The sequence below is a fragment of the Melospiza melodia genome, chromosome 3 (genome assembly GCF_035770615.1).
Source record: "Melospiza melodia melodia isolate bMelMel2 chromosome 3, bMelMel2.pri, whole genome shotgun sequence".
In the NCBI taxonomy this organism is placed as follows: domain Eukaryota; kingdom Metazoa; phylum Chordata; class Aves; order Passeriformes; family Passerellidae; genus Melospiza; species Melospiza melodia.
This window is the reverse complement of record NC_086196.1, coordinates 39366501-39394255: the sequence shown is the minus strand read 5'-3', so window position 1 is coordinate 39394255 and position 27755 is coordinate 39366501. Positions and strand designations below refer to the sequence as shown.

At 43.3% G+C, this 27755-nt stretch overlaps 1 protein-coding gene across 16 annotated transcripts in view; it reads right to left on the bottom strand.

Annotated features, from left to right (window-relative positions):
- The window catches only part of HIVEP2 (HIVEP zinc finger 2), a 136957-nt gene that overhangs the window by 75062 nt on the left and 34140 nt on the right, over positions 1–27755 (bottom strand). For 8 of the 16 annotated variants that reach the window (XM_063151404.1, XM_063151396.1, XM_063151402.1 and 5 more), the window contains one exon: positions 669–730. The exons of 4 other annotated variants lie outside the window; for them this stretch is intronic. The gene's annotated coding sequence lies outside the window, so the exon portion shown is untranslated. Of the gene's footprint in view, positions 1–668; positions 731–9815; positions 9979–27755 lie in introns of those variants that run through there. 4 more of the 16 variants (XM_063151403.1, XM_063151401.1, XM_063151405.1 and 1 more) reach the window with 2 other exon arrangements.

The window sequence follows — 27755 nt, the reverse complement described above, 5'->3', positions numbered from 1 at the left end:
AGAGGGCAAGGAGAGCTGATGGTTTTGCATGCAGCATCTTGTGATAACAAAGGTTATCAAAATTACAAGATTCACTAGATTGGCTGCCTGTAATTGCTTGCTGCACCTACAAATGTTCAGTTTCACTTCCCAGACTTATTCAAATAATCCAGCCCCCACGGGCCTGCAAACCTGAGCTGCAAGTCTGAATACGGAAGGGGATTTATTAAAAGACTGCTGGTTCATCTGACCATGACAGAATGCTAAAATATGAAAAAGTAATGAAACACACAGAACATTTCTGAGCCCCTAATTATGTTTGGCCTGGATCCAGTGGACACGTTTGATATCCACTGGCTCCCCTATTACAGAGTGTTATCTCCCCAAACTTTGATCTAAGGCCACCGCAAGAGCAGAGGAGAGAAAGTATCTGTGAGAGTCACTTATTCCATTAGTCAGAAATCAAAAATCAAAAGAGCCACTTGAAACACTAACAGAATGAAAAAATTCATCACTTCCTTCAGAGAAGGGCAAAAGACCTTATTTGAAATTGTTGATTGGAACATGTGCCATAACAGAAAATTTCTGGACTCTATTACCAGCTCTTAAATAGTTCTGTGGCTGGACTCCAGCAAATGGTTTGAATTTTTTATGCTTTTTCAAAATCGTAATAAAAAACACATACCCACCTCACAGAATAGAGGCTTCATCAATGTTCCTAACTCACTCTCAGCTTCTTAAGTAGACAGTCCTGCAAAAGTGCAGAGCACCATTATTTAGATTTGATTTGTTGTTGTTTTTTTAAAATAATCCTGTCTATTACTTTGTTGGGTTTTTTAATAAGTATTTTTCAGGTAGGAACAATTTTGGATGCAAAATCAGCATCTCTGCCTGGAGACTAGCCTCAGGCTCCTGCCTCATGCATATGTGTACATCATATTCCTACATCTTCCACAAAACAGAAAGTGAGTCTGTGAACAGGTCAGTAGGATAAGCCAAGCAATGTACATCTAAATCTGAATGCAGAACAAACAAAAAAAGGGGGTATTTTTAAGAACAAAACTCTTTCCTAAGAACTTTATTTCTTCATGGTCACACAGTCTGGGTGCAATGTGTAAAAAATGGCTTTCTGAGGTACTGTGGTGTCTTCTGAATCACTGCCATTACCCGAGAAAACCCCAGGAAGTGGTTTGGATGAGAAGCTGGACCCGGCTTGCGTAGGTATCAGCTGATGTCAGAATACACACAGCACAAAGCCCTAACAATATGGACATTGTGAAACCGGGAATAACCTTCTCTTATCTCCTGCAGTTGGGGAAATCATTTCTAACCCAGTGACTGTAGAGCTTAGCAATAAGTCAAACAGTTAATTATTCACTACGCTTCCTAATTAATCTTCATTTCATGCCAAATCTTTGTATGCCCATAAAAACACGAAGATCTCCAGTGAGGGAAACAACAGCATGAGCTTTTGGACCTCCTTCTGCAAAGCAATTCGTTTTTCCATAAACAGTTACTATTAAGCAAGGACAAAGCAACAAACCAGACAGCCATCTGTGTAAACCAATTTTAAAGGATGGTGACCTCATAACATTTTTCAAACTAACGCTCTCCATTTAACTTCTGCCACCCCGTCCTGCCCCAGCAGATGCTGGGTTCGAGCAGCTCCTCGGGTGAGCACGGTGCTCTCGCTTCAGGGAAAGCTGGTGCTTTAAAGCCACAGTGATTTCAAACCCGTGAAAAGAGCATGTCAATGAAAATACCTCGGCATATATGGAAGCAGGGTAACCTTAGTGGCTGCCCACGCTCCCAGAGGGTGTTGCCACAAAGGTCTGTGCTATGTTTGCCAGCTGAGCTTCCTAGAGCTATGAGGTCAAGCGAGCACAAAGGTTCAGGCCACCGATGGTAACACAATCCCTGCTGAACTGTGTTCTTTCTTACGACCCAGAGAGAAGCCAGAACAAGCACAGATGGCAACCACATTAGAAAAGAAGGCAAACTTGATAACCTTAGATCCACACTTATGAATCCACATACAGCACGGCTATGCTGTGTGTGCCCAGGATGGCCACAGCATCCCCGGCTCATTCTGCCTATTTAGATTTGAATCCAATGAAGCTTCAGGCAAAATATGCAAAATAAAATCCCAAGTAGAACACCTACAAAGAAGTGCAAGTAATAAACACCCAAGGACATGTCTTGCACAAGGTCACTTGCAGAACTGTCCTTTATTCCATTTACTGAAGTCAGTCACAGCCACACAAGAGCTGAGAGCAGAGTGCATCAGATGATGGTGACATCAGACCATTGGTAGCACAACAGAAGGAAGTGCTCAAACTCATTTACAAGGGCATGTGGACTACAAACATTTCAGTATCAAAGAAGGTAACTGAAAAATGTATATTCTGTATAGTCTCTTTATATTTCCAAACATCAGAACAACATAACAGCATATAAACTGTATTTCAAGTGGTGGAAGAAGTGTGTGCTTCATTATATAAAGATGGTGTTTCTAATCTACATAATGCAGACACAGTAAAAATTACCTTCCACAATGCCAAGGCTTGTTACATGGACTCTTTTTTCTTTAACCTGCATTTTCAAAGAGTCATTACTTTACTGCCACAGTGCCTGATGTTTGTGTGCCTGGTATTTGTGTTTGCTTTAAAATAATGGCTGTGAGGTGAAGGTAACTTGCCCTTCTGACCCAGTGCGTAATTGTACAACTGTTTGTGCAGTAATAACCCATGGTACACATAAAGTGACAGTTCTCTAATTGGCATTTGCTGAACACAAGGGCACCCTCTGCAAACACAGTGGCTTTTTTATTGGCAACCTCTTTAATTATTTCACTCTTCTAACACAGAATCTCCTTTCTGTCATTAGAGAAGAACAAAATGTTCCTCACCACAGCCACAGTAATACTATATATTTCTTTATACGTATCACTGAATACTATTAAAGATTAGCCTTAAAAGACAGAGTAGTATTAACAGCTGTCCTGGGAATTTGTTCCAGAAAACGGAACACTTCTGACCTTTGAGTCTATGTTTCAGTGCCTTTTTGAGATGCTTCAGAACAAAAGTTCAAGTGGCATCTCCTTTCAGTTTGTCTCATCTTGTTGCATGTTAAAAGTGAGGATAGAAATCCAAGAGAAGCCTGGCTGGTGCTGCTTTCCCTTGCCTTCAGTTCTGCCGTGTCAGCTGATGCTGGCACATGCAGCATATTTCTCTGCTTCCTTTGGTTTTGTCTTTCCTTGGTCGCTGCTTCGAGTCCCCACCCAGCTATCTCCACAGCTCTCCTGTCACTGCCATGTTATGTAAAAACTCAGAAATGGCTTAGGAAACATTTAAATCTGTGCTATCTTGGCAAGCAGCTAATCCTTGAAGCAAATGCTACTTACACAACAGAGTGCCTGCATTTCCTACCCTGGCGTGGAGATGTCATGCCTCATCTCCTAAGGCTGGAAGAAATGCACAGTGCTTCATAAAATAGCTCTGACTTTCCATTTCTACTATATAAGCATCTTGTTATCTGTTTTCATTGGGAGGGAAAATGGGAAAGGGAATTCCTGGAAGAGATTACAATTGTCAAACTGGCTTTTGATATCTGTTAAACAGCTGAAGCATTAATTTTTTGGCGGCACTGTTAAAAGCCTATGAGAGCTTCCTGACTGAAGTGGAGGAAATAGTACATTTAGTTCAACTACAAGCTGTACTTTTTAAAAAATCCATATGAAAACAGACTCATTATTCATTTTTCTGTTAATATGTGGTTTTGCCCTGCAGTTTCAGTAATATTTTTTGTAAGACCTGGCAGTCTCAAAAAAGAACTATAACTTAGAGCTAATGTTTTAATAAACTCTTGTTTATACTATAGTCAAACCAGAACAAACAAAATACAGCTACAAATGACATTTTTATAGGAAGTCAAGAAAAAGATTCATGTGTCTGAATATTTTAGTTACAGTGTGGCAGGCATGACTATTATTTCCTGTAAAGCCAAATTGTATCTTTAAGGAACTGGAAGAAGGCTACCCTGGGAATAGAACATGGATATGACTTGGGCCTCTAAAGAGCAGCTGGATAAAAATACCTTACAATTTAATGCAAAACTCCCATCAAATATTCTGAGAATTTTACAATGGGGCAATGGCAAGATATGGCCATGAGAAATGTTTGGAGTCTTCAAAATACCATCATGCTGGATTACTGCAAATTTCAGTGGTAATTTACTGTGGTAAAACTGATGAAAAATTTCACAAAGATGGTTTGCAGTGAGACAGGCAAGAAAATGACCATTTTTAAAAGGTGATCTTAGAATCCCAGAAATTAGATCAAAAAGGAAATTACGTAAGTCTATTAGATCATATTGTATCTAAGTAAGAAAAATCTATGTAGTATATTTTTCAGCATTTTGTCCAGTTCACTTTTTAGTTGCTCCAACTAATCAGGTCCTCTAGTTTCCATCAAGAGAATAGACTTCCACCATAATTGTTTTTTTCCTAGTAGTTAAAATAATGCTCCTTTTGCTCATTTGCATCATTTTACTACTTCATACCTCTTTGAAACATTCCCTTCCAGGTGATCTTGTCTCTGATACCACTCTGATATCTAATTTAATAGAAATCAAGGTATAAAATGCTAAACTAAAAAGAGCATCTGACCTTCTGATATTCAGCCTTGCTCCCTCTGTAACCAGCAGCAAGCTCCTGCTTGCATGAGACTGAGCTCCTGGTCAAGAGTCAAGAGGGTGGAAAATCACTACCCTGCTTCTAAAGACAGGCAGTATTTCATCAGTGCATGCTCTGAGCTTTATGGAGAATGGAGAGCTAACAGCAAAGTAGCCTCAAAAGGCTCCTATTTTCTTTAGTCAATGTGATGCTCCATGATTTGGTTAGACTGAGAAAATTTGGTTACTATCACTTTTCCCTTCATGTTAGTGAAAGGGGGTTTAATAAGTTTTCTGTTTCTTAGTTGTAATAACCCCTTTTTATTCCCAAATTGCAAACTTCCAGATTAGGATGTCTGGCTGGCCTATGTCTAAAGAAATAGAATTCCTTGAAGGAGAGAAAGGAGTTGCACACTGCAGATTGTTATCCTACCTCCCAAGCAAGGGACAGAAGATGTCATGACCTCATGGACTGACTTTGTATCTCCTCTGTCCCTGAACAAAGATGGTACCAAGCAGCACCCAGAGCAATCCCCAAACATTCGTTCACTTCACAACCCAAAAGGATAAATAAGTGTGCAAGAAGAAAAGAGAGTCCATCCTTGAGGAAGCTGGAATAAGTTTGTGAAAACAAAATGAATAACTGGTAAGGAACTTAATTTTTTAACTTAGTTGTTATTATTTTTAACTAGCAGGGCAGCAACTGGTAATTATACTAGAGAAAGACTGGTTGAGTTTTTGGAAAACTCCTCCATGCTAAAGGCCTGTCAGCAGAGGGCCAAAGTCATGTCATGAAACTAAGACACTTGGCAAACTCCTCAGCAATTTTGAATAAGTACCTTGTACTGCCCTTGTGTTATTAGCTATTGCAGTATCGTGTAAATCCTTCATGACAGTGCCATTTTTGAAGTGCCGCTGTACCATCAGGTGTCCTGACATTATCAAGGCTCCTGGGGATGTCAGTGTGAGGTATCTCTTTCTTGCCTCCTTTACAGCAAGTTTCCAAGCCAGGATGTGCAAAAGGCCAGCATGTGACTCAGAAAAAATGTAACTTGGATTAGAAAGACGCTTCTTCCCTCACTGTCTCCTTGGAGTCCAGGATCCCTTTATCCAGGATAACCCTGTCCATTAGCCACTCCTGCCTCAGGATGCACGTCTGGCTTTTCATCTGAGAACAGTGGCTGGTAGGGAGTGCTGGTGGCTGCAAGCAGATGGACAGGGACACTGGGCTGAGTCTCTGGAAGCTCACCACTTGTTGAGCTGTTTGAGGTCCTGCAGGAAAAATGCTCACTTTGTGACACTAAAGAGAAATACTTCCAAGAGCAAAAATTGCTAGAAGAACTACTGCTCCGTGTAGATACAGGGAACGAGAACAAGAAAAGAATTTGCCACAGTTTACAGGAGTTGGTGCCAAACTACTGACATAAAGGAGGCACCTTCCTGTCTGCCACAGTACACAGCCTTCACCTGCAGTATAATCCTTCTCTCTTCTGCCCACGTGCCAACAAACAGGTGGATTTCATGGATTTAATTTAAATTAACTGTTTGGTGCCAGGGTAACTTTTATAAATCTATGAAATTTCTGACAACCTAGTCCTGGATCTCCAACAATCTATTAAAGACACTAGCCACTTGCAGGGAGGACTGAGCTGATGACTAGAGGTCTCAGGACCAAGGTTATCAGGCACAGAACACACAGGAAGAGCTGAAGTGTATCTCACTCCATTCACTCACATTACTGTATACACTAACATCAAAAAGATGGAAGACTCTTCATTCACTGGACCAAGTGGATTTAAAAAATTATATTCACAAAAATGAAGTAACTTTTTCCACTGTTCCAACTTTTCTTTATACTGTATTTTTCTTGTATTTTTTCTTCCTCTTCACTTTTGTTAGTCTATCGCTACAAATATGAGCAATGTTTATGAGTAATTCCTTATTTTTCCCTACAGAAAACTAATGCCTAAATGAAGTGATGGCTAACCTTTATTTCTTCCACGGTACCCAAAGGAGCAAAACCCAAAACAAACCAATGAAACTATATAAGCTATTGCTCACACAAACTGACCAAAACTGCAGTTTCCAAGCATCTGGGAATTGCTTCACTCATTTAAACTGGACTTTAAGGAAACACAAACATCACCTTGAGAGATAAAGTATTTATGACTATAATAGATGATTTTGAATGAAAACAAACAAAATATACCATGTCCGCTGAAAATGTCAAATCACACTTTGCCTCATATTTCAGAGTATTTTTACAACCTATAGCCAGCTCACACTAATAATGTATATTTACTTGTGTTTGAGATTTCACTAATGAATGAGCAGCACTGCCTGCTCTGTACAGTCACTCTTCAAACAAAATAGTGCCGTCAAAACAGTGGGCCATGGCAAGGTGAGCTTTCTAATTTTTTTCTCTTCTTTCTATCCCAGAGCACCTCTTTACACTCAAGAGTATTTAAGCTCTGAGAGTACTTTGTGTAAAAATGATCCAAGACTATTAAATACCAACTCATGACCCTCAACAAATACCCAACATACATCAGCTGTACAGAGCAAACAGTCATTGATTTAACAGGTGGGAGAGGTGGAAGAGAAAAGAATAGCATTTAATCGTAAAACAGATTTCAGAATGAAGCCCCAGTATTCCTGTGTCAGATTCAGTCTCCGTTTTTCCCTCCCAGCTATGGTAATTACAGTGCTGTGCCCACTGGGAACTAGCTGCACATTGAAACACCAACACACTTTGCTGGGGGAGGGAGAACTTTGCCGATGGAGATATTACAAGATGCAGCAGTGAATACTCTGACTTTCGGTCAATGAGCAGTATCCCTTGCTCACAACACCCAATTATTTTAACTAAGCAGATGAATATCAGGTTAGCCACTGTGCAGGGAAAGTTTCAAGATTTTAAAGGCGGACACTGAATAAATGAACGTTCTTCTGGAAAAACAAGGCTTTAGTTACTGCGATCATCATTCCTCAATTCAAGCTGTGCCAGCAGAACTTGGTGCCTGCTCTTAGTTGCTGAAGGCAACAGGGTGTAGGCATGCAGACCCAGGCATCCATGGGGCGTGACTTCACTGCAGGCTCAGCACCTAAATTAAGTTTGTCCCCAGCGCGACATCTCTGTCACAGCACACAGGGAGGTACCTACACACCCTGCCACATGCCAGTTTGGAATTCATCCCTCTGCCTTGGCCTCAGTGCCAAGCATCAGGAAACGGCAGGCAACTTGCCAACACTTTTTCTTAGAAAACGGCAACCCTTTCTGGAAATGTTCTGAAGGTTTGGAGAGTCTTTCTGGAAAGGTGGTACTGCTGAGCTTTTGCACAAATACTGTAAATGAAAGCTACCCCAAAATGCTATCACCATCCTAAAACATGATACCCCTAAAAATGGGGGCAAATGAGGTCAATATTAGCCAAAAGATATTACTGCGGAGCCAGGCATTTTGATTCCTAGAGAGCTGAGGTAAATGACACATATAGTAGCTTCAACCAGTTAGGGAGCTTTACATTTGCAAAGCACACCCTAGGAAAATCCACTGATTTTTAATGCAAATGACTCAAGATTCATCAAAACATTTTGTGCTCAACCTTCTACAGATTTTGCATTATATAACCAGTTTGTCATGAATCCCAAAATGTTACTGAAGCAACTGAAAAAAACAAACCCAAAAATAAAAGAAGAGTATACTTGTAAATCACAGTTCAATGAAGACCTTTCCATTCCCTCCTCTCCCCGTCTTGATTTTCCAAGCTTCTTTTTAATTGCTGCTTCTCTTCCTACTGTTTCTGCCAAATGCAATTCTTGACCAGCACTCAACCAGCCAGAGCAGATGAGGAAATTTACTTGAGCCCCAGTGCATGGCTGGACCAGGCACCTGTCTGAAAGGGGCAGAGAGGTGCACACAGCCCGTGTGGCCCAGGGCACACCTGTACGCACTGTGCCAGCAAAGGCACAGACAGGGGTTAACCGCCTCCTGCAGGAAGCCTGGTCCCATTCATTAACTGCGACCTCTGGGCTAGTACATGCGGAGGAGGGAGCACACAGGCGAGTTCAAACAAAGCTGCTGTTTTCCCTCCGAAACTTTTCAAGTCTTAGAATCTTGCACAAAACCCGCTCTGCTGTCACCTGAATGGAAAACAATAGCAGGCGCTCAAACAAGCGAGACCCGCGTGAGAGTTTGCAAGCCCAGCCTGTGCGGAAGGCCACCTGCCAACAGGAAGAAGTGGTGAGAAGGAATTTGGATCCAGCTGCTAGCCTCCCTCAGCCAAACAATGCCACACAATAAACAGCATTAAGGATTTTTTTTTAATCCTCAATCACACTGGGAGCATCTATATCTGTCATTTTTATTCCCTGGTTACCAGGAGAAGGGCTTGAGAGATTTCTGTGCACAAGTTTGCAGACAGCCAATCTCTTGTTTCCTATCACATAGCTTTATCAAAGGGATTGAGACAAGAGGAACAGGAGGGAAAGAAGAAGAAATGACAAAGTGCCTCGCCGTAGGGCTGACTCAAGCTGCTAAATTCATCACAGGTAACACAGAAAATCTTGTAGCTGTCTTGCAGCCCCATTTCGCATGTCAGACAGAAAGGCAGAGTGGACACAGAAAGAGAAGATAACTCAGTATCTGCAGTCCCGATGTCCTTAAAATGAAGTACCGAACACCAGGAAATGAACTACGGCTGTGTGCTCAGTGGGTCACTGTGGCAGGTGCAACTTAACCTTAAGACCACGTAGCCTACTGCATCTCCAGATTTAGCCCAGGCAGCACCTGGGTGAAGCATGCCAATAAATCCACTCGCCGCCGATGGCAATAAAAAGGGTTAAAAACCAACCAGACTGCAGCTGAAAATTCCACAGCGTTTCCCTCCACAGCGCTGCGAACTGCGCGTCTCCCTGGTTTCAAACGCACGGGAAAGCTGCCCCTAAGGTCGGCCAGGCGAACACATGGCAAGGCCGGTGCCACCGGCGGGCGGGGACGGCCGGGGAGCCGGGAGAGCGGGAGCATCACGGGCGGGACGCGGCGATCCTGCTTCCCGGCGTGCGGGGACGCGCCGCTGGCGGCGGCGCCGGGTTCAGCGCCGAGGAACCCCCCTCTCCTTCCTCCCGCCCCAGCCCCCGGTGAACACCCAGGATCTGGGCACTACCTGCGGTTATCAGCAGAGCCATGCCGTGTCTTCAGTCATTCAAGGAATTTAACAGCCTGGAAATTCCCGTTGTCCATTATTTGAGGTCACAGATAAAAGCTAAACAGCAGCCGTGACTCCCATCAATCATAAGTCACTCACTGATAGAGCGTATGGTAGGAGACCTACTGATGTAAGCTAGTCACCAGAGAAAATACCCACTGATGACGCATATCCAGGCACAAAAATAGTTACAGGGCCCCCAAAGGGATTATTCAACAGCCTACATTTAGATATTCCTTCAAGAGACCCGCAGTCAATTTGCTGCTATTAGATGGCTGGGGAACATTGAAGTTTAAGTTTCCTCAGCAGACATAACCACAAATAGCTGGTTTAAATAAGCTACTGCAATTACAAGCTGTTTTGTAAATTTTAACACTGCATTATAGCGATTAAGTCTAAACAGAACTGGCTAAAAAATGCTGTATAGCCTTTGCTCTCAATATTTACCAATCCCTCCTGCATATTAGCCAACAATGAAAAGAACAATTTAAAATTCATTCACAAATGTTTAAACTAAGCCCCTCGTGCTAGCCTAGAGCAATGTTTCTTTATCATAAAAAACCAAAACAATATATGCAAAATGGTACGGGATATTTCAGTGCTGCTTAAATGCTATCTTGATCAACTTTTGCCTTAATTTTTATCCTTCTTTGGTATTTGGCTCTGTACTACACAAAAATACCCAAATAGTTAATTTTCTTGCACAAATCAAAACCATGCAAAGGTAAGCGATTGCAACATGCAAAACCACGTACCGTGCACCCGCTTTGAGCAGGGGCTAGGAAGAGGATCCCCAGAAATCCCTTTGAGCCTAAATTATTCTGCAATTCTGTGCAGCTGGATTTTTTGGCATTAAAAACATAATCCTCTAAATTAACCAATCAACTGATAATCCTACAATACTCCTGCCCACTTCAACAGTTTCAGGATCCTTCTCATGCCCAGACAGCAACAAAACTTACGAGGCTGCAGCTGAGCCTACTAACACTGCTGAGCATGAAACACTGACTGTGCATTTTTGGCAATATTAAAATATTTATTTTTTTTCATATTTGATTTTAACATCCAACCCCCCCTTTTTGAAAGCAATTTTGGTGCTTAGGAGTCTAAAGTTTACTGACTTTTTATTGCATATTTAGACTCTAAATATAGGAAAATATTTTATGGCTCTGATGCCTATTTTATTGACATACTTTTGGAAAGCATTACCTAGCCAAACAAACACTCAAGGATTTATAGTGTTTATGCTGTAAAGCAGGAGAAGGAATTGTCTCAGGCTATGAACTTCTACCTCACTTTTTTCATCTGTGATAACATTATTAAAAATAACACCAAAAATTATTTTTAGCACAACTGTTTCGTAAAGCCCTCATGTTTCTCTCATGCATCCATATGCTGCCAGTCCACATGGCCTAATTTAACGGCCCTAAGAAGAAATATTGGTGCCCTCTAGCTGATTTCCCTCTCCAATTTCCTGCAGACACTGAGCAGCAGTCTCTCTTTTCTCCTGACATTCCTGGGTCTTTCACTGGTGCCTCCAAAATGCAGTGCCCCGGAATAAAATAAGGCACTTCCTACAGAAGGAACAGGAATCAAAACGCTCAAATCCCTCAGTGCTCTCAACTGCAGGAGCTCTTTAAATAGCATAAATGCTGTGAAAAACAGAGGACATATAACTGTGTTCAATACCACCTTACCAAGAACAGGTGAAGCACCCAAATAACACTTTGTAGCAAGTCTGCACATTCCATGGGGAAATACAACCTGCAATTTTGCATGGAACACAGGAAGCCCCTCACCCATTCAGAAGTTATTCTGCAATTCCCCTCTGTCAGGAGCCTTCAAAAAGCTTGTAAGTCTTTCACTGTGTTCTGCCACACATTCTGAGGATAGTTGCTGATGGATCAGACAATTTCACAGCTCAGAGCCCAGGGCCTCCCTTTTGCCATCACACAAGCCGTGGCAAGCAGGGAGAGCTTTCCTCTCCTCTCACTGACGTCAGTCAAAGGGATGCACTCCCTGTTCCACCCTCCCTGTTCCCAACCCCTCTGCCTCCAGCCCCTCTCCTGGAGGCTGCATCGGGTCCCACCGAGGTACAGGGCCTCGTCACCTCATAGCTGCATGTCCCTGTCCAGCAGGGACCCGGCTGGAGCACAGCCCCACAGCTGGGAAAGCCACGAGGCAGGGATGCTAACACATACTTTGAACACCATCTCCAGTGTGACAGGTGACGTCAACAAAACAGTGTCCAAATCCCAAAGAGGAGATCTCTCCTGGCTGGAGGAAAACCCCTGCTGAGGAAGAGCTGTCTCAGGAAATGCTGAGCCTGTGGGGGCAGGCAGCTGCCTGGCAGCTGCTGGAACAGCTCTTTGGCACCTCTGAGGGACTGCATCTGCTCTAAGCCACACCAGCGGCTGCCCAAGGGATGCAAGAGAACAGGAGTCTGTGTGGAAAGCAGGGTTAAAGCTCTGTTCTCTTCCTCCTTGTCCAGCTGAGAGAGGCAGAGGTTGGCCGGAGCTGGCTGTCTCTGTGCGTTTAATTAAAGCCATAAACCTCTGTGGAGAACTCTGGATGGCCCTATTAAACATTAATCAAATTAAGCATAGAAGGGAGATCAGGATCTGAAGCTCAAAATAAATACTGTGAGACAGACTAACTTTTAGGGTTGCATTCATAATCCTCAGAAAGTCTCTTTAAACCTTGATTGGGAAAAAGGAAGCTGCAGCATATACTGTTCACTTCTGTGTTTGAACGGCAGTTTTAAAGCAGAAACTGCTCAAATGAGTGGGAAGCATCAGGCTAATCCTGCAACTTCCAGCTGTCTTTGGAAACTTAACTTCCCATGTGCCATCTTCCTCTGGATGACAGAATGGGTTAATCACAGTGGCCAGGCATTTTGGAAGGGTCCTAGGGCTCCATTTCTCTAGCACCTTACTACAACATTCCAGCTAATGTTTCTTTCACATACACCTCTGGGAAAAGGATGCTATGGACTCAGTCAATACTCATTAGGTGGTTTTAATCCAAATCTCTACATCAATTAAAAGATGAAGGGCTTATTTGAACATGGAACAAACCCTTCGTTCACATAAAAGAGGCATTTTATGCCATTTGGAAAGTGAAAATTTTGGCACAGTGAATTTTTCGGCTTGCTTGGGTTTTTTTAGTTGGTGTGTTGTTTGGGGGTTTTTTGGGTTTTTTTTGGGTTGTTCTTTTTTTTCAACCAGCTATGACATGACAGACCTAGAACAAGGCTGGTTTGTGCTATTTCTTTTCTGGAAGGCAACAGACTTTTCAAAAGCTTGATGTCTTGAAACATAAAAGAACACATCAAACCCTTGAAGAGAATAGGTACAGATGTGGTAATGTGACAGATGGGCAGTGAAAGTGGTATCTCTGGGATAGAAGGAGATATGGTGGAAAAATTAAGATCTGGCAGGAGCAGCTTTTGCTTTTTCCAGTAGTAAAAATGTGTCACCTTTCAATACAGAGAAAATATAATGAAAACAGGTGAAGGACAGAACAGGAATCATGGTTACAGTGGTAACTAAGTATTCCCATTTAATTAAGTCTTAAAGAGTTTAGAGATGTCCTATTACCACAAAACTTCATGATAGCTGTGTTTGAAGTGGGAAGCTGATGAATTATCCCTTACTGGCATCCAGTTCTGAATATACATTAATGTAGTGCAGGAATATTGTTTATGAAAAGTAAAGAGATTATGATTTTTCCAAAGACAGTAAGAGAACATCTCACATTAGCAATTTTTTATTTGAAACTTCTATGATTTTTGAAACAAGGGGCAGTATTAGAAAATATTGGCTCACTGAGGATGGGATAGTATGGTGCATTTCATCACTATATCATACAACATTAGATAAACCAGGACACTGATGTCAGAAACATAAATATAGTTCATGCTATTCTCAGTCTGTCTGCCCATCAATGTCTTAGGGCCTTTCTCTCACTGCTGGCATTGGTAAAACAGGTAATATTGGTTATAATTGGAAAAAATTTAAAATATTATAGAAGCACAGGTTTCTGAGACTACAAAATGATTTTTCTTTATTTGGAAGCTCTCCTTGCATTCAAGCACCCCTGAAGAAATCTAAGATGAATTAAAAAATCCCAATATTTTTATCTGTGGAAATAAGTACACTTGAAGTTAAATTTCAAATTAACACTACCTTTGATATAATCTAAGCTAGATACATTGGTAGCATATTTAACAGTAAATTACAGAGTTTATACCAAAGCTCTAAAATAAATCAAACCACAAAACTAAAGAAAGCTATTGCCTGAGCACCCGAAACCAGGTTTTCTTGAAATAAGAAACTAGCATTTGATAGCAATAGCCTTGTCTGCGAACAACCCTATTCCAAGATAATAACTAAAGATATTTTAACATCTATTCTTTACCAAAATTCCTTTAAAGTATTTCTAGAATATGGTGATGAAAAACAACTAGTCTCTAGTTTGTTCACATGGTATGTAAGCCACTTGAGTTGAAGGGACCAAATAACGTCAATCATCAAAACATGACAGATTTATTCTATATATTATTCTACAGTGCCTGCACGGGTGGATAAGGAAAGAGAAACTGATGTCATTGTCTTGCCTTCTTTAAGGTCTCTGATACAGTCTCACTCAACATCTCTGTCTCTCTGCATTGGGGAGATAAGGATTTGATGGCTGGACCATTCAATAGGAAGGGAACTGGCTGGATGGCCATACCCAGAGAGTTGCAGTCAACCTTTCAATGTCCAAATGGATCTGCATCAAGCAGTGCTCCTCGTGGAACCTTATTGGGACTAATTCTGTGCAATGTCTTAATTAATGACATAGTGGAATTGAGTACAGCCTTAGCAAGCTGGCAGGAACACCAAGCTCAGCGGTGCAATTGGTACACTTGGTGGAAGGGATGCCATCTCCAGGGACCTCGACAGGCTTGAGAAGTGTCCCGGTGTGAACCTCATCAAACTCAACACGGCCAAGGACCTGCACATGGGCCGGGGCAACCCCCAGTATCGGAACTGGGAATGAATGGTTTGAGAGCAGCCTGTGGAGGACTTGGAGGCACTGTGTGGTGCATTGACTTGACAGGACACCAGGAGCCCACCACAGCTGCTCTGTCACTCCCTTCCTCAAGTGGACAGAGGAGAAAAACCACAAAAAAAGAGATAAGGATGGAGGAGATCACTCACCACTTACCATTACAGACAAAACAGACTCGATGTGGGCAAAGAAGTCTAATTTCTTGCCAAAAAAAAAAATACCAGAGTAGAATATTGAGAAATAAAACAAACCTTAAAAAAATTTCCCCTCACCCATCCCTTCTTGCCAAGCTTAAATTCACTCCAGACTTCCTCTACCTCCTCTCTGCCAGTAGTACAGGGAAATGGGGAATGAGGCTGTGTTCACTTCTCCTTCCTCCTCAGGGGGAGGACTCCTCACACTCATATCCCTGCTCCAATGTGGGGTCGCTCCCATGAGAGGGAGCACAAGCTTCCCATGAGGTCGCAGCCTCTTTCAGGCATCCCCACGCTCCAGTGTGGGGTCCTCCATGGGCTGTAGGTAGGTATCTGATCCACAGTGGAACCTCATGGGATGGAGGGACACAGCTGCCTCACCATGGTCTGCACTCCAAGAATCTGAGCTCAGGCACCTGGAGCACCTCCTGCCCCTCCTTCCTCACAGGCCTTGGTGTCCGCAGGGCTGTTGCTCTCACATGTTCTCACCCTGCTCTTCTCTGGATGTAATTGTTGTTGTGCAGCAGCTTTTTTTTTCCTTCTTATATCTATTATTCCAGAGGTGTCACCTCTGTTGCTGATGGGCCCAGCCTTGGCCAGAGGCACATCCATCTAGGAGCCAGCTGACATTAAACCCAGGGGAAGCTTCTGGCAGCTTCTCACAGAAGCCACAGCTGTAGTTCCCTGCTACCAAAACCTTGCTACACAAACCCAATACATGGTTAGATGAAAAATAAGATAGGACCCAGCAATGTGCACTTGCAGCACAAAAAGACAACTGCACCCTGAGCTGCATCAAAAGCAGTGTGGCCAGCAGGTCAAAGGACATAATTCTGTCCCTTTACTGGGCTCCTGTGAGACCCCACCTGGATAGCATATGCAGCTCTGGTGACAATGACAAGTCAAACACAGACCTGTAGGAGCGGATCCAGAAAGGGCCCCAAAGATGATTAGAGAGCTGGAGCACCTCTCCTGTGAAGCCAGGCTTTGAGACTTGGGGTTATTCAGCCTGATGAGCAAGCTCTGGGGAGACCTTACAGCAGCCTTCCAGTACCTACAGGGGACCTTAAAGAGAGGACTTCTTACCAGGGCCTGAGATGATAGGACAAGGGACAACACTTTTGAACTGAAAGAGGGTAGGTTTAGATTAGATATAAAGAAGAAATCTTTGTTGTGAGGATGGTGAAGCACAGGAATAGGTTTCCCAGAGGAGATGTGGATGCCCCATCCCTGGAAGGGTTCAAGCCCATGGCAGGGGGGTTGGGACTAGGCAATCTTTAAAGGTCCCTTTCAACCCAAACCATTCTGTGACTCTGTAATTCCAGTGCACAGAATTAGGAGTAGCTCAGAGATACTGGAAAGCAAAAATAAAGACAGTGACTGCAAAGAGACTATTCTGAAATTACATTTATTTCAGTTTGATGTTTAATTGTTAATCAGTAAAACAATCTTCATCCACAGGAACTGCCAATAAAAAATTCATTCAGAATGTATATCCATTTCTAACCCCATCTGGAAAGGGAAACACAGAGAGAGTGACTAGGGATATCACCAAAACTGGGGAGTGGGAAAGGGCAGCATACAGACACTCCACTGTCTTCACTTTCTCCATCCCTGAGCACTGTGATAACCTAAGATCGTATTTAAGTGTTAACGACCTCGCATGCACAGGATCTGACCTGCCCTTGAGGATGAAGTTTCATGCTTCAGTGAGGTCAGTGCAGTGGTAAGCTGCCATCCAAGAGGGGAGGATGCCACTTGGCTTCTTCCTCTCAATGCCAGCTGTGTGTTCCTGCCAGCTCTAGAGCTTGCCTGTGCCCATGGGGAGCCAATCCAAGGCTCACCCATCAGAAATCCCTGGCTATCCAACATCTCACTGCCTGCCCAGCTGCCCAAACCAGCCCAGTGTGGGCTGCAGAGGGCAGGTAGCAGGAACAGCCCCTCTGGCATATGAAACCACAGCCAGGACAGTGGGAAACCTTTCCTCAATCTCCAGCCACCTGCTCACTCACTTCCAGCTTTGGCAGCACTGGAGAATCCAAGCCAAGAGAAAGGAAAAGCTGGCCTCTCAAAGTTAAGAGGCACTTCAGACACCGATGCAGACAATCCAGCAGGGACCACCAGAGAGCCAGCAGGGCCCTGAAGGAACTGCAGGGGGAAGAAAGGGGAATGTCCAAACCACTCTATGCAAAGGAGAGACACCCAGCCTGGCTGCAGCCCCCTGGCTGGTCCCTGCCACCAGTGCCTGCCAAAAGGGGAGCTCACCCCAGAGGTGCACTGAGCTCTGCATTGATTTGCTTACTGGGCCCGTTGAAACCCAAGTATGCCTGCTGTTTCAGAAATGCCCATTTGTGATATTTTTCAAAACCTTTGTCCATTTTTTTCCCTTTGTGGCAAACTGTACAGATTAAATCCGTGAGTAGTTTCCTCTAAAAGAGATGGTTTCTTTTCTTCTTGCGAGGTTTTTTCATATTGCTCATCAAGGAAAGAACGCAAGGATCAAACTCATAAAGCATTCTTAAAAATCTGATTTATTAAAAAAAGTACAATTACCAAATTGCTTCATCTTTTATATTTCTTAAACAACACAGAAAAAAACTATGACATCTCATAGAGACTCTTCAGGGATTTCTCCTCAAAAGACAGTTTCGCTTGTTAGTTATACCCAAATTCCTCTCTTCCTGGACTCCCTCAAGCCACCAACTCTTATCTCTCATCTCTGGAATATGTTAAACTATGAAAAAAACATTATCTTGCCAACTTGGCATAAGAAGAGGGGAGGCATCTGTCATTGCTCTTATGGGAATGCCTACTGAAATGAAAGTTTTTGGGTTACTCCAGCTTATGCACTGATTAATATAACTCTTCTCTCACTGACATCTCCTTTTCCTGTGAAAAGTTCAAAAGTTCAGCTAAGCAACAATCTGATGTCTTAGCTTGCTACACAAGCCTCTGGGTTATTTAATAAAGAAATTAGATTTCTACAACACATAGAAGTCACTCACCACAGTCAGACTAGGAACTGTTGCTAATTAACAAAAATGCCAACATGCAATTATTTATTATATTAATTAATGAAAGCATATATAAGCAGCCTATCTGTAAGAAGTTAGATGCAATCTCTAACAGACTTCCTGCTGCTGTGCTGCCAGTTTCTCAGTGCAACTGTGGCCATTCCCAATTAAATAAATAATTTACCCTGGAAGATTTCATTGAGTGCCAGACACAAGCACCAGGGCCGGGTGAAAATAAATCACTGTCGGCAGCATGCCAGTACTCGTTCCTAGAATCTATGGAAAACGGCTACTTCCCTACAGCAAACATTTTGCATAACCATTCTGCACAGCTTAATTGATCTCTGCAATAGCATGATAGTAAAAGCTCCTCCATTTTCATGTATTTTAAGACAGTTTTTCATTTTCTTTTTATTTTATTCTCTTCACATTTACTGGCTTTTTGCATTCAGTTGTGCAGCTTCTGGTACAGAATCATATTTTTTAAAATTTTTTTATTTAGGGTGAAAGTCTTCCTCAATACCAACTTTTAGTATGATGCTGACCCAAATCCATCCCTTTAAGTCAACATGCTAATGCTCTGAGTCTATCACCATCCCCTGCTTTGATTTCTACCATGCTCCTATCAAACTGAAGTTACTGTCTTCTCTACCAATGTCCTCTAATCATAAACTCATAAACCCTGCTTTTAATGTTTAACATTTACTGTGCTACACTGCTATTTAGGCATTTTCATAACCATAGAAAAAGTTAGGAAAATTCTCACTTTGTGCTGTGATGTCAATCTATTTTAAAACCTATTTCAAGATACCACAACAAATATTATGGTGTGACTTCAATACCTGACAGCAGTGTAAACATCAGCAAGTTTTCCTGGGTAATCGCAGGCATCTCAATTATCCAGATACTGTCTCAGCAAAAGGGCAGCCTGACTTACCGCATGGTCAATGACTTTCTATGCATTAGTAATTTTAGAAAACCTAGACGGGAAAAAGAGTCCTTGGTTGCTCCTTCACAGAAAATTTCTCCATACATTTTTGTGGTGAATTTATTGTTCCTGTTCAGAAGAGTTCAGGCATTCTGGGGGGAAGGGTCTGTGCTCACCACTGCCTGCCCCACGCACCAGATCCAAAAGGTGAGCTCCTGGTCTCTCTGCCCGGTCAGGTTTCAGTTGCTATTCCCCAGTCTTTCAGAGAATTTGGGTTTTTTCTTGCAAATTTTGGCAGCCAGCATGTGACACTTCTAATATAAAAAAACCCACTGGCATTTCAAGGAAAAGCCAACCACCTTGATGGGGCTGCTCCCCTGAGGAAACCATGAAGGGAACACATTCCTCTCTGCATACACTTTACCCCAAGGCACATACCTTCCCAAGTGCCTGCAGTTTTTCACAGCTCCCAAAACTCTGCTCGACCACCTACCCACTTTTTGGCCAGCTGGCTGACCCAGAAAAGCAGCAGAGAAGCAGCAGCCAATGCAGGGAGGAAGCAGCAAGCACAGCCTGCAGAGCAGCACCGCGTGGGAAGGAGCTGCTGGCTGGGCACAAAGAGGGTCAGCTACGGCTTGCCCTGGAATGAGCAATCCAACGGGAGCCGGACACAGAGGTCATGAGAAGAAAGGACAGGGAAGAAAGAACACATCAAGGGAAAGAGCTTTCTTCTTCTACCGCAGTTAACTCCCCTAAATTTCCTCCCTCCTCCTGGTTCCCCAGTTTCCAAAAATAACCTATACAAAAGCAAAAACTGCAGAGGCAGGGAGCCTTAAAAGAGCTGCAGTTGGAAAACACAAAAAGGTGGCAAGGGAATTTATTTAAAAGAAAAAATCCCAAGGAAAAAGAGACACACTCTTTTTGGAAAAGAACAGTGACGTCTTTTAGCGTGAAGCCATTTCAGCAGGGATGTAGGTCAGTAGCTGAAACCAGCCCCTGTGGGGTCTCAGGTCCTGGGGCTGATGTGGGCAGCCAGAGGGGCCCAGGGGTTGTTTGGCCTCTCCCCAGGAAGATGGAGAAGTCTTGGGCTGCTCTTGGTCCCTCCTTCCCTCATATGATGCAGCTCAACAAATTGTTCCTCTTTAGGCAGCCACACATTTCATGTTTCTGGTATCCGAAGATGCTTGACATTTGCCCTTAAAAGTAAAGGCACCTTAATGTGGAAAACATCTTTTAATGACTAAGAGAGCCAAGAGCAAATATTTGCACCCAAAGAATTCAGTTCCTCCCACATCAAAGCAACCTCCTAGAAAACTGATTATAAACAAATTAAAAAACAACTAGCGTGCCTATCAAAAATAATTGTTTTGCTGCTGGCAAAGAATTACAGAGTCAGAGGGCCTGAAACAAACACTGGGGGTTAAATTTGATTCCTAATTTGCTAGACTGGACAACAAGGTGAGAGAAGGGGAAAAAAACTCCTCCTGTTGAGCGGAAATGGTTGTCCTGTTCACATGGCATCTGTGGGATGGATGGTGTTCCTCAAACAATTTAGAAGTTAATTCAGGTACAGGTTGAGAGATTTGGGGTTACACAAACATCAGCCATCATAATTTCCACATCACACCGGCTTTGATTTCAGGTGTATTACAGCACTCCAAAGCCACATGCAATTCTTTTGTCTCTGCTTTTCAGCCCTGATCAAAATAAGCAAGTATCAGCACATCTCTGCATCACTACAGTGAGATACAGGAACATCCCCACTCACGCCACCAGAAGCAGCAAGACAGCACTCACTGTCAAAAGGTCTGTTTTCACCAACATCTCCTTCTTGTGCCTTTCACCACTTGATTTCTCTATAATAGGAAAAATTATTAGGGTCTCCAGGTCTCCCCATGCTTTTAACATGAAATACTACCACATACTGCAGAGTATCTCAGAAATGAGTGCCCAGAGAACCATTCCACTTCCTGTACAACAAACCCACTGTTTTGAATGAACATTTCCCCACCTCTGCAGACATCTGTTATCTTCTTGCATTTCAGTGGGGACATTCCAAAAAGTCTGGAGAAAATTGGTAGCTGGCTCTGAGGAGGAGTTCCAGACTGATGCCCCAAGCTCAGTCCTCGGGTGCTGCATGGCCACTGTGGTGCTCAGCCAGGGTTTGAGCCTCAGCCTGGCACACACTGCTACCACTGCCCACAAAACAACCTGTTTCAGAGAGAGGATGTTTCTCACCTTGGTGGTTCTCAAGAAAAGTGTAAAAATACAAAGCAAATATCACCTAAGTCCTTAGAAAAGAAGAAGCCTAAATGGCAGAAATGGTTTGGAGCTTTGGATAGGGTTTAAACCTCCTAATTTCTGATCTCTTTCTTCCCCTTTGTGCTTAAGTAACCATTTTCAAATGACACAGCTAGCGGTGCCAATGAGTTTTTCCACAGCAATCTTCTTCAGCCTCCTATCAAGATGGAAGTCACCACAATCCCAGAAAACATCCCCTGGCAAGCGATGGCACTAAGTGGGCCAAGCCACTCAGAGAAGCAGCAAAGCTGTTGAGAGAGCAGCATTTTTAGGAGCAAAGTTTAGGAGAGTGGGAAGAAGACAGCTTCACACAGCCTTAGCTGTTTTTCCCAGCAGAGCAGAGCTTGAGAAGGAAAAACACCACAAGCCTCTCATCTTCCCTGGCTTGCCACAAACCAGGGGTGTATTTTTCAGCAGGATCCTCTGAGTCTGACACCGAACTTAGCTCAACTGACATGAAACGTTAATGTTTAGGAACAAGGTAGGTGGAGAGGAGGAGGAGGAAAGAAGACATTCATTATTTGATGCAGAATTCATTCACAAGCTTCTTTGGAACAGCCAGAACTAAAATTTCCATTCAGCTCTTTATTTCTGGTAGCCTAGATAGCTTGAACAACTGGAAGAGGGATCTAGAGGGAGCCCTTACCCTTGCCTGCATGGCAACAGCCCATCCTCAGATACCCTCAGAGAAAAGCAGGCACATTTTTATGACTGTGAGTCTTCAGATGCAGAATGAGAAATTTTCCTTGGGGATATTCATACTGGCTTTAGGCTTCCAGACACGGTGCACAGAAAAGATCTGTCTCCAACCACCCATTCTGTTGCCTGCAGCAGCCTCCCAGTATGGCCCTACTGCTCCTCACCAGCCCCCAAAACCTCCACAAGAAGAAGGTCACAAGCTCTTGGTGCTACAAACTTAGCAACTACTATTTAAAATAGGCTGGACCTGCTATGAAATTCATCTCTGTATTTTTTTGTATTTTCTCGTCTTCATGTCAATCTGAATTCTCCTCCCTCTGGTACCTTCTTCCACTTTGTGTATTTTAATTTTTTGCTCTGTTTTTTATTTGGTTTGGTTTTGTCTACAAATCACCTGAAAAACAGCTTTTCCCTCATAGGCACCAGAGGAGCATCTCTTTCCTTTGCTGCTCTCTTCCCAGTCCCATTTCTTCTCTGATCACCCTTCTGCCTTTGCTCTGTTTCCTTTCTCTTCCCATCCTTGATTTCTCTCCTCCTTTTTTTCTTCCTTTGATGATCCCCTTGGTGCTTTCTCCTCATCCTTCCTGCCAAGCTGACTGAGGCACTCCCCTGGGAAGGTGCTGACAAACAGCAGCTGGGCTGTTTGCAGGGCTGGATCAGGTAGGGACACCCACAAAGGAATCCTTGGGCTCTCTTGCTACATTGTTGACTGGAGTGATTCCTCCTCTTCATTGCTTACACAGTTCCTTTGTCAAAACTCAGGAAAATGAAGGCGCAACACAATTTGGGAGGCATATGCCAGTATTTAATGAGCTACATCTGCTTCCTTGTTTTGGGGGGCTGTGCAGAAATCAGAAGCCACAACAACAACAGTAAAATTGTGAGGATGTCAAATGCAGCCCTAGCAAGGGACCTGGTCTTACCAGCGCTGCTCTCCCTAAGAAAGAGAACATTTTAAAATGACACCTTCTTACTTTGCAGCTCTACTGCCTGGAGGGTGAAATCCACCCCTTTGTGGAATGCTGAGACAGGATCACTTCAGTGCTATTTATTCCCTTAGAAAAGATTCACCCACATTGCACTGGTCTCCTGAAGAGGGTGAAATTTCCTCCAAGCAGAATCTCAAACTCAAGGTTCCCACTGCAATGGAAGCAAGACTTGTTTTTAAGAAAAAATATATTCCTGCTGCTATTTAACAACAAAAACTCCAAACGAAATTTTAAACAAGGAAGAAAAGAATACAGATTAAAAGAGAGATTCATTTTATCCCTCCTCTCTTCTTGCACAGTATAACCACAGTTGGAAGTTGGTCAACTGCTTCCTTCTTGCACAGCAACTTCCAGCTGCAGAGCTATATTCATCCCCCAGTCAGACACAGAAACCTTGCTGAAATCTCTAGGCTACAAGCACTGGTATGTTCAGGCTGCTTTGCCTGTTTTAGCAATACAGAGCAGCTGTAAATCCAGTTTAACTTGCCACTTCTGTCAGCTTTACCATGCCAGATTAGCACTGCTGTTAGCCTCACAAATATCAACATCTGGAGGTTCTCCTACTGCCCAGTCTGACTTTAAACCTTGCAAATCTGCAATTCATCCACCCTTCAGCACAGCTGGCAGGATCAGCCTGAGGTAGTTCTTCACTCTGAGAAAAATCAATTTATCACAATCTCCCATCCCACATTCCTGCAGTCAACCAAGCAGATCAAACAAAATTCACGTAATGATCAGCTCTCAGTTATTCCCTGGACAATTGCCCAGTTGTTCTGCAGGGTGACTCCTGACCCTCTCTGGAATCAGGTGCCTTTCTAGTGCAGGTCTGTGAATCCAAGTCAGCTGGGAAAACAAAATGGACCATTTCTTTGTACTTTTATATTTCTTTGGATGTCAGGAAACAGAGCTAAGTCTTGTTTCCTGCTCCTCAGCCAGGGGAGGTAGGGGAAACTGGAAGTAGATGCAGAGAAAGGCAGAAAGAGGGCAGATCAAAAGGATCAAGGAAAATAATAATAATTAAAAAAAATCCACCAAACAAACAAAAACCAACCAACCACCCACTGCTTCACTCTGCTCTGTAAAGCAGTATGTCTTGGAAACAATATGTCCTTCCACCCCCATTCCAAGTCTTTTTCTCTAGGGATATACAACCATCTCTGGGATTAATATCACTTTCTTTCAACATTCAAGTGCTGCTGCACTTACAGTCTTATAAAAAACCCCCAGAAAACCCGGCTTCTTCATTTGCTTTATGCCTGAGAAAAATGTATGCAAAGAAGAATCAGAGAGAACTGAGGGGAGTGGAGGGAGCAGGTGTATTCACGTAACTTTGATTTTCTAAGGACAAAGGCTCTACTCTATATAAAAATAAGTTAAGGGGGAAAATTTAGGTGCATTTTATTTTGGCCCAGCTCAATCCCAGCCCCTCACTCAGAATGCATTAATGCATCCACCTTCAGCACAGTCGGGCCCTCCGTGTTGCCATGGAACTGAAACCTTTGCAGTTTGGATGGAGATGTACTTATGCTGTATTTATGCTTTGGAAGCATACTGTTCTTACACTTCCTATAACAGAAGCAAAATCACTGCATAGCATTAACTCCCTTCGTATTTAAGGCATTCAATGTCTCTCTTACCTGCTCGTCTTCACACAGAGTTTGTTTTCCTATCTTGCCACATGCAAATGAAACACATTTGACACAGCTATTCTCGTCTTCATGAACTCAACAGCTCGCACGCTGAGCACATTAGAGAAGGGCCACAAGACTGTGGTCTTTCCCTCTTTAATAGGAGGCTGCTGTCAGGCCTGCAGCAGCCGAGGCAGGGGCTGCAGAAAGCATAAATATATGAAATATACGTGGATACAGAAAAGTATTACCCTTCAAGGTGGCATTTAAGTAGACTTTTTAAACCTAATAAACCTATGTGTTGCTAATGCTCTTGATGCTCTCGAATATTCTTTTGTCTGAATAAACAAATTAGATTATAAAGATCCTGCAGTAGGGATGAATTTTTTCAATACCTTTCTTTAACAACCTAGGCTGGTGGGATATCAGTGGTGAGCAAAGCTTTGGGCACTTCAGTTAGAAAAAAAACAAAGTCAGTAAAATTCTGTGTCATCCTAAAGATTTAGCCTACATTGATTATCTTCAGCAGATCTGAGCCTTTTGCCAATGCTTCTGAAAATGCCTGTACACGAATTGCAAATACATAGATTTTTATGCTGAAAGCAAAGCAGAGTATAAAAATATCCAAGTTCATTATAAAATGATTACCATAGTAAATAAATAAACAAACAAACAAATAGCCATTCATGTATGTAAACATTGGATCTGTACCTGCAGAAACAACTGGAAGCCAGTCCATGGTCTGAAGCCAGCTTGAGGCTTTTTTTGTCCCAAGTTAAATATTTGCATAGTATTAAGCTTAAAATTAAAGCATTTGCTGAAGAAACTTGCTGACTTGTGTATATGGAAAAACAAGAGGGAATTTACTGTCCCTGCACACTGGGGCAGATTCTTGGGATGCCTTTTCCTTCCCATGAATTCCTGGACAGCAGAGAGACAGACAGACTACCGACCGGGGAATTCCCCTCTTGGTTTCCGCAGGATTTTGTGCCCAGGCTGGACAGAGAGGCAATAACCCAGGTAGTGACTTTATGAAGGCACCATTTGTTGCTTTGGTGCCTGCCCCTCGACCACCTGGTAACACTCCTTCCTTTTAGCATTGTCCCCAGCTCAGAAAAGCCCCATTCACGCAGCACCTCCACCCGCGCAGGTTTGCCCGGTCCCTGTGCCGCTCCCTGCTCCCCCATTCCCGGTGGCTGGGCCAGCGTGCCGGGCTGCTGGCCACTCACTGCCCCAGGGACACGGGCTGGGGGCTGCTCACAGAGGGGCTTTCTGAGGCAGGCTTGGCTCCTGGCGCCCACTTGCCAAAATAAGGCACAAAAGCACTGCTGTGCCTGTGTGTCTGTCTGTCAAGGCAGCTGATTCCCCATGCCCAGGTGCTAGCGGTGCACACGAGACCCTGTGAGTGCCTGTGTTTTTGGGTACCCCCTTCTGCCCCCCTCAGAGGCAGAGCTGTGCTGGCAGCATGAGCTCCCTCTCCTCCTTCCATCCTCAGCACAGTCTGACAGTCACACGTCCCCATCGCTGCGCCCATTACCATGAGCCTACGTAAGGCTCTCACCATCGCTTTCCTAGCTACAGGAAAATGTATATTGAGCTGTGATGAAAGGCCAGCGCAATGTCAAGAGAATTAAAAGGGCTCCAGAGACTGATTAGAGTCAAAAAGGAAAGGATTTATGATGGTTAATAAAGTTAAACCTGCCAGAGTTCTGCTTATTCTTTCCAACTGAAGGTAATCAGATCTTAAAGGAAAAAATATTAAGGTGTAAAATTATTAAGTGTATTACCATCCCCTCTGAAAGAAAACCTATGTGTTGCTGTAAAGCACCTGGCCAGGAGAGAGTCAGGCTCACTGTGGCACCTACACTGACCCCAAGAAAGAGAGGAAAAGGAGATAACATCATCTGCCCTGTGCCTTGGGTTAGCAGTAAGGACCTCGGTACCCATCATGAATGTCACCTGAACAGCCCCAGTGGCACCTGCCACTCCACAGGTGGTAGCTGGGACAGAGCTAGGACTTCCACAGACCATGGAGCACCATGGCACAATTCAGCAACAAGCATGGGCAGACAGGGAAGAAAAGCTTCCCCCTCTGCTGGCACTTCACATCCACAAGGGAAAAGGACAAAGCAAAGAAGGAAGCTCTTGCTTCTCCCAGTCTGGTGTCACATATGCACCTTCTGCTGAAGAATGCAATGTACCTGGATGCCATGGGATTGCTCTGAAACTTGATTTAAATGTTTTATAATCTAATGTGCCTAAAAGTTAAGATAATTTTACAAGACACTGGAGCTAGTTGCCCAAAGCAGCTGTGAGTGTCCCAACCCTGGAAGTGTTCCAGGCCAGACTGGATGGTGCTCTGAGCAACCTGGTCTAGTGGAAAGTGTCCCTGCCCATTGCAGGGGTGCTGGAACTAGATGGTCTTTAAAAGTCATTTCCAACTGAAGTTGTTCTATGATTCTAAGAAGTTAATGATTTTCCACATTGAATAACAAAGCTGAGAGAAGGCAAATCAAAGTGAAGGGTCAAAGTTTAAAAAAACTATTGGGAATTTTCTATCCATATCTAAATTACATACACTTTATTGGATCTCAAGTTTTCATTTTTCTACTGCTTAATAATCACAAATATGTTATATATACCCTTTCCATTTTGTCATTCTTTCACTATATTACATCAAATTTAATTTCCTGTGGAAGTGTGTAATCTTTTCAGCTGTCACTGTCTCAGAAGCTTTTCTGTAATAAGCAGAACCTCGTCCTCTGGCAGGTCAATCTTTTATGAGCTGTGCTCCTGCAGATTAGCTTCCTGAAATGTTTGCAATGCTATATGAGAAGTGGCAAAAGAGGAGAACCAAAATAACAGCCAAAAGGAAAAATAAACATGAAAACCTTCACTTCCTTCTGACTCCTGTGTTCACCAGTCAAAGGAAATTTCATTTTGATGTGTGTAGATGGCAAATCCGCGAAGGTTATTGCCGTGTACCAGCAGCTTCACGAGGTGTGAGACACAGTCTCCCTTGCCCTACAGCTCATTAAAAGCACAGCTGTGAGATGGCTGCTCGCCCTTTGTGCTGGGGAACACGGAGAT